An 8,146-nucleotide genomic window follows, 5' to 3' on the forward strand; every position below is an offset into this window, starting at 1 on the left:
TGTTGCTGAGAAAAGGGGGTACGCGAGTAATAGGAGTCGGGTCCTCCGGGAGGGACAGACACGCTCTCCTCTGCGTGGTCCGCGTCGGTGGTGGAGAGAGGAGCCTACCTGCCAGCCTGCGCGCCGCGACATCGCGCGCCGGGCATTCCGTTACCGTCGGCGCTGGCTCGGTGCTCGCGGCTTGCGCCCCCCTCCACACCCCCCTACCACCCCTCCTGCTGCGCAGAAATAACACCCTCGCCCGTGCAGCCGACGGCGCTGCTGCTGCCGGAGTGGAGTTTTGTCGTGGCCACCGACTGCTGCTGTTCGGTCGCGCAGCGAGCAGTGTTGTGGTGGTGCGCTCGCTCAACGAGCTGGATCTGACGAGCGGTGTCAGAATGGTGGCTTCGCCGCCGCCGCTACTACCGGCTGTGTCGCAACAGCAGCAGCATCATCAGCCGCCGCAGCAGCGGTACGGACTCCCGCCGGCGCCGCCGTCGCCCTTGCTACCGCCGCCGCCTCCGGCGTCGAGCATGGCCAACGCCAGCGTCGCCAACGGGCCTCCTCCGGCGTCGGCCGAGCGTCCCACACCGTCCAGGGCTAGCGAGATTCGACGGGTGAGTAAAACACCCCGCCGTCCGTACGATTTGCTTCCTTTTGGCGCCGGCGGGTGTGATGATTGCTCCGGCGCGTGCGAGGAGCGCGTGCTAGCGGCGCCGCCGCCCCGCCCCCTCAGTCGCCGTGACGCGCCGGCGGTCAGCTGATGATGGACATCGATCGATCGCCGTCTGACGTTCAACTGGCGCGCGCTATCAACTCGCTCTCGCGTTGTTTTTCCTTTTTCTTTTCCCCGCTGGACATTTGTTCCTCTTTGGGTTTCAATCTGGGCTTCCTTCACAGGCCGCGCACGCGCGTGTGTAGGTCACGCTGCTACTTGTGCGTTGGGTCGAGCCGAAAGCATTGAAGAAGGCGCGGGGTTCGCTGAGCACTATTGCTGGGAGTGATAGCTTTGAACATGTTACAGTGACTCTACAACCAGTTCGGCAACTAGGGAAGCTAACATGTTACTATGACTCTATGACTATTATAGCTATACGCAACTGATCGAACTTTGCGATGCGGTATTTTGCACCGCCCCGTCCCGCTGCAACTGCGAATTCGTCGTGGAGTGACCGTAGTGTACGTGGTCATCGTTTCCGCCTTATCGACGTTATTTGACTTCTTGTGTCGGATCATTTTTTACGACTCCCTTGATGTGGCGCATGACGTTAGCGACAAGATTTGGTTTTTTTTTTTCTTTGAGAAGCGTTTTTTGCACGTTTTCCCATTAACGAAATAGAAAATCGTGTATGACTGTTTTGCTTCTGCTTCTCATGAGACAAACCACAAAACTTGTCCTGCAAATTGCAATATATAATATATTTCGTAATAGAGAGTGGACGAGTAGGGAATAAAATCTTTTGACAGACTGTCCGTAAACATTACGTGCCATTTTATTACCGCTTCAGTCATGTTCCTGAAACCAAAAGATTCCTTTGTCAAATCGATATTTCGGGCTCATTCATTCAAATGCACTGAAAATAAGGAGCGTCATACCAGAGTGCAGTGAACATTGGTCGCAAGCACAAAATATGCATTGTGCATGCATGTAACGATCAGTTTTGCGGGTTCCGTCGATGTTATCCTGGAAAGATGCACATAACTTTATGTTTATATTCAAAAGTTGGGCCGCCCGCAGCTCGCAGCCGAATGGCATGTAGCGCCATCTACCGCCCGCGGCAGGACCAACCGTCGGCGGGATGTTTGAAAGTCATAAACGCGAATTTGCAATCGTATTTTGTAATGACACGGTTCTTTTTACATTACAGTCCAATTCGGACATATCGAATTTGAAGGGGATCACAAAAGAGTTCTATATATGCAATTCGATGTATACAAATTTTATTCGTGGGAAATATATTCAAGGGAATTTGGCAACTCTTCGATATACACAACATCTCGTTGTATGTGGACTCGATATATGCGGATTCAACTGTGTTGTCGCCCAGGGGCGTAGCCAGAAAAATTTTCTCGGGGGGGGGGGGGGATTCAACCATACTTGATGTATGTTCGTGCGTGTGTTTGTATGTGTGCGTGTGTATATATATATATATATATATATATATATATATATATACGCAATCAAAACTGAAAAATTTCGGAGGGTTTCAACCCCCCCCCCACCCTTGGCTACGCCCCTGTTGTCGCCGTTAATGATTGGCTCCGACGTCGCACACTTGCCGTTAACGCGATCGCGAAATCCTGACGAAGAGGATGTCGCTCTTCAACTTGTCGGCTTGGTACGTTTAAAATTCAGCTTTTCTTCCTGATCTTACAACCGATAGCCTATCTTAGCGTGTCGAACGTTCGAAAGCAATCCTAGGTGTCATACTGAAGGTTCGCTCGAAATCTAATCGTCTCATGGCGAAGGTGCGTCACATCATCGCTGCCTTTGATTCACCTTGGTGCTTCAAGATCTTCGAACTTGAAAAGTCGTTAGTAATGATGGGTACAAGCAGCGCTGTCATCGTGAAGCAAGCAATGACGAGCACAATGATATGTCTTTTGCGCCGTGTGGTTCTTTTTCAACGTTCACCAACCAACCTGGTTCAGCATATAGTCATTCGTCATATATCTTATTCTTTCTTATTAACCTGCATTGAGTGTGAAAGCAGAGCTGCTGCATCTTTGCGATGCTAGGCGCGAGCCAGTTCAAACCAGTTTGAGTTCAAAAAGGAAAAAAAAAAAATAGAAACAGAACGTGTTGTTTCCCCGCACATGAAAGAGACCTTAGCGCGACCTTCGAGAGCGTGGCATATAATAGGCCTCGTTTTGACAAAAGAGGCGCGGGCTCATAGCTTGCATCGCGCGACACAGTACGAACATGTGGCGATCACGTGAACGCAGCCCCGGCGATCAGCAGTTGTGCGAGAGCCCGCATCCAGTTGTTCTTTTTAAAAATTTTGTATTGTAGGCCTTAAAGAATAGACGACGCACGAAAGCAACAATCTCATATATCAAATCGAGCTGCAGTGAAGGTGTCATTAGGAGAAAAAAAAAAAAGAAGAGAAGCTCTCGCTTTGCGACACTGCCGGCACGCTTGTGAGCCATCGCGTATCCTTAGCCATTGAGAGAACGGGGATTCTGGGAATCGCTGTGGAATGCGCTCCAAGAAATGTGTCATTCAAACAAAGGCGAGCAAGGTGCTTCAAAATTACGCTAAGTTGTATTTGTAGAATATGCTTCCGCCGTGACATAGCGGCAATCATTGTTATCGTCGGAGGAATTGCACTGGCGAGTAAAGAAAAAGTCGAAAGGTGTAAGCGGCGGTTGCTGTTCTCGGCTCCGGTCCTGGTAGAATATGAACCCTCTCGCTCCGCAGGTGTACGCCTGGCTTGCTACTCCAGCTGTCGGGTGATACATACAAGATACACGCAAATGAGGCGCACAGTGACACACGCACTTACTCATATTCCAGTATGTGCGCCGTCTATAAGCCATCTATACAAACACACAAAAGGAGTCGCTCATATCGCTTCGTTAATGCTTATATATGAACACCAGCAGCGCTTTCGTATTGCGTAGCGCACAGGTGGCATTTTCCAAGGCCCTGGTGTCGCTGCAACGGTGAGAACACGAAATTCGGGAGCCCTTCCTCTAACTGTTTCCTTCTTCCGTACCGGGAATCAGACCTTCATCTACGTGTTTAGCAGCGCAACATTGAAGTTGCTATACAGGCAACAACGACGGGCATGGTGCGTTGATATCCAGCCAACGTGAATTCACAAGTGACCTCGATAAGAGATCAGATTGCCATATCAGAAACGGCTGACCGCCGTCAAGCCCACGATCGAGAGAGCATCAATTATTGGAAAACGGCGCGTTCAAATGCGCATGCGACCGGCGAGGCACCTTCGAGAACCGCGTTTCGGTCCGCTCGCCGGCGCCGAAAATTTTCGCGTACGACGCGGCCACCGAAATCTGGGATTTATAAAAGCTTCGCTTAAAAACAACTATAGTATCGCGCGCCGCAAACCAAGGAAATCGAAATCGGCGGGAGATGTGGATCAACGAACAACGAATACACGCTCTAAGCTTTGTGTCGAGTTCGTTACGCGCGCGTGCCTCTTTTGTTCATCTTGCGCAGCCTCTTCTTTTTTTTTTTTTTTTTTTTTGCAGTGGGTTTACACGTGCGTGAGGATAACCATGCGCGTATACGTTAGAGATATTGCGTATAGAGCCAATTTCGTACGAAGTAGTGAGTGCACGGTTTTCGCGACTAATCGGTTGGTTTATATATATCCACGCATGGCTGCGCGGCCCTGCGTAATAGTTAAAGAAAGCGCGAAAAAGACAACATCGCATAGGAACGACGTGGACAGGACGACGCGCTGTTGTGCTGTGCTGTTTTTTTTTTTTTTTCGCGCTCTCTTTAACCATGAACATACACCAACTCGCCCAAGTGTCCCTGTTAGTTCTGCGTAATCCGTGCGCGCTGGTTATATGCCACGTATATGTCTATTTTTTTCCTTAGAAAGAGTAATTAGCGACCTCGTTCACGTTGCGGACCGTTTCCCTTGGTGTGGTTATGACGACGCGTTCTTGCAAAACAGACCCGCGAAGGACTGTCTGTGATTTCGTTCGTCCTCCTTGGTAGTGTTGTTCACGCTCTATCTAGAGAGGGAGGCCTACTAACCAGTTCGGCGTCTTACCTTTCTATTGAATGAACGAAATAGAAACCAGCGTTTCGTAGTACTTCATAACATCCGCATATGCTGTCACATATGTAAAAAAAAAACATGAAAAAACGCACCCAGTTTTACGCCGTGAAAACCGTCTGGAAAGAAATCTGTAAGCGCTCGAGTAGGATATACTAAGACAGTCACACACACATATATATATATATATATATATATATATTATCGGTTTAACGTCACAAAACCGCGATATGATTATGAGGGACGCGCAGTCTCATTTCGAGCATTAGCATCATCGTTTATCATCATAATCATTTGGCATCATCATTTTATTTTATTTGTTTCTGTACTCATCCCCCTTCCCTTCTGGTCACGTGACCTTCGTGACTAGTAACTACTACTACTACTACTACTACTACTACTACTACTACTACTACTACTACTACTACTACTACTACTACTACCACCTCGATGACGACGGCACAGTACAGGCTAAGACAGCTTCTCTGCGAGACAAAACAGCGTTATATTTCGTGCTCGTGAACACGTGAACTGGAGTGAGCCGCAGGTGTCCGTTGCCCGAGAGTATACGCAAGTCACGCGCATAGTATACGCAAGCGAAGCTGGACAATGTCACTCGTTGTGGAAAGCACAGAACGCAGTTGTCCTAGGCTTTTAAGGATAGCCTTGACATTTAAGGATAGGAAAGGACAGGTGGAGAATGGTTGAAAGTGAACACCATACGATAACATGGGAGGATACCGCACCAAAAAAACCCTGAATGCCCGATATCTGCGTTGTTCACTCCAGAACGCCCACATTCTTCATCACTCCGCAATCCTTAAACGGCGGCGTCATTGAAAACTATCACAGATGGCAGTATCACTCCTAAAAAGTAACTACATTACATTACTAATTATTTTACCTACAATAATTTTAAATTTCACATATTAGATCACAAGTTACAGCTGGTCGAAAGTAATGCCATTAGATTGCTATTACTTTTGAAAAGTAATCAAATTACTTTGAAATTACATTAACAACTGTTCAACATACATGTACAACTCATGTACACTTCATTTATAGCACATGTACAATGAAATATCAGAGATCTTTGTTGAACTTCCCACGCTTGAGGTCTGAAGACTCAAGATGATTGTGCCATCCTGTTGATTATGCGTTACGCTTCGACTTCCGCCCATGCAGATGCGAGGAAATTTACGAAGAAAGAATGTTGCAACACAATTTCGTTTTTAAGCATGTGTACGAGTGCGGTCGCACGGAGGTGTGAACGTTGGAAAGCGCCTCAGAACTTAGCCCGAAAGAGAAGGGACGCCAGCTGAGTGCTTATATGAGGTTTACAGCGTTTGATAATGCTTCAGCGTGAGACGGCGTGGCAGGTCAGCGCGACGCGCGTAGGAAAGCTGGTTGAACGCTTCAGCATTGTTTTGTTATTAGCATACAACGTCGCCACGTGCGCACGAAAGCCAACGCCTGACATTCCGATCCCATCTCCTCGCGCCGCGTGTTTGCGCGCGTGAAAGTAGAGACGTCGCCACTGCGCAAGCGCAGTTCATTGCACGGTGACGGGACGACAGAGGACGCGCAGCGCGTTTCGTTGCGCTCCTCGCCGCCGTTTGTACATTAACCACGTGGCGAATGTACACACGTGCGCGTTTCGTTGTTGCACTTGGATACAGTGACGTATCGAGTTGCCGTGAATCACGCGTGATCTGCAGTTATCTGTTGATGAGTCACTCTTCAAGCAGCAGTGTCCGAAGGACATACTATGCGCACCGACTGCGACGTGAAACGAAATCGAACGATAATTCATTAGGTTGAAAAGTATTTGGAGGGGGGGAGGGGGGGGGACTGACGATTTAGAGTACGTGGTAGCTCACTCGAGGTTCCTGGTAACGATCTCAGCGCCACTGTGGGATCTCTGCTGCACGCGTACATGGCGTTAAACATGGCGTTAAATTACCCAGCACCTGCACCACTTATGAGGAACCGCTTTATTCGAGTCGAGCTGTTTACACACTGATGATGATCTTTGCAGATGATGAAGTTTTAAGAATGATGATATGTCGAGATGACAAGGAAGAGTCATTGACATACGACGTACTCTGCTATGGGAGATCTATAAACACTGTAATGACTGTAAGCCGTCCCTGCAAGGAATAGCACTTATGCGGCCACCATACAGACACATGTTCGTGTCTCTAGTTTTTTGTCAAAAACTAGAACTTTCTGGCAAATTTCGGCAAAGATGCCGACTTCACTGCTGAGCCAGGCTTAACATTTTAACAAGGAATGATGAACTTTTAATTCATAGCATGCGTGGCATTTACATTAGGAGTGCAGGCACGTAGGCAAGGGGGGGGGCGGGGGGCCCGCCCCCCCCCCCTCCGAAATTCGTCCGGCCTTCTATATTCCCAGGCACTTTTGTTTTATTTGGCCATGGAAATACTTTCTTTCGAACAATTAGCCTTGGCCCCCCCCCCCCCCCCCCCCCCGAAAAAAATCCTGGCTACGTGCCTGTAGGAGTGAAAAAGTAGTTAGAGCCACCTAGCACGACTATCTTGCACAGATGAATGATAGGCGCGTCGCAGTTCTGGCGGCGGAGTTTGTAATTATCCTTTGTACATTTCGCGCGCCTCTCAACGAACCGCTACTTCTGCTTCCACGCGCACTTTTCCTTGGATAGTGATAAACAACGCCTCTGTTCACAACCATTAATCAACATTTATTCTCCATGTTAACGAGCACTGAGTAGTTGTCGGCTTCTTTTAAAGGGACGCTAAAGAGGGGAAAAAAACGATTTTTGATAGTTTTAGTAAATTACTCATTCACGATACCAAAAAAAAGTCGCCCGCATCTTCCCCGGGGGGGAACTCGAGTAAATGCGTCGCAGAGTGGTGGGGGTATCGCGTGAATGCTGCGTAATTGGGTATGGTTTGGGAATGCTTAATTGTTATTTCGTCTTTATTATTCTTATTTATTGAATGAAGGAGAAGCGAAGGCAAGGAGTGTAAAGTTAAAGCCAACGACGGTGAGGGTGGGGTAACGTTGCCTTCAACGAGTGGTGGGACGCTGATTGAAGGTACTGTTGCTTCCATCGCATCGCACGGCAGAGGCGTAGCCAGAAATTTTTTTCGGGGGGGGGGTTCAACCATACTTTATTGCATGTTCGTGCGTGCGTATGTATGTGCGTGTATATATACCAAGCAAAATTGAAAAAATTTCGGGGGGGGGTTTGAACCCCCCCACCCCCCCCCCCTGGCTACGCCCCTGTCGCACGGAGAGGAGGAGAAAGAGGGAGGGAGAGGAGAGGCTGCCGGCACGGGACGAGCCGAGCATGCGCAGTGGGGGTGTGGACGGCGCCGCCGACGCTGCAGGTTGCGACTAAGAATGCTCCGCATTTAAACATC

The sequence above is a fragment of the Rhipicephalus sanguineus genome, chromosome 4, assembly GCF_013339695.2.
Source record: "Rhipicephalus sanguineus isolate Rsan-2018 chromosome 4, BIME_Rsan_1.4, whole genome shotgun sequence".
Lineage (NCBI taxonomy): Eukaryota > Metazoa > Arthropoda > Arachnida > Ixodida > Ixodidae > Rhipicephalus > Rhipicephalus sanguineus.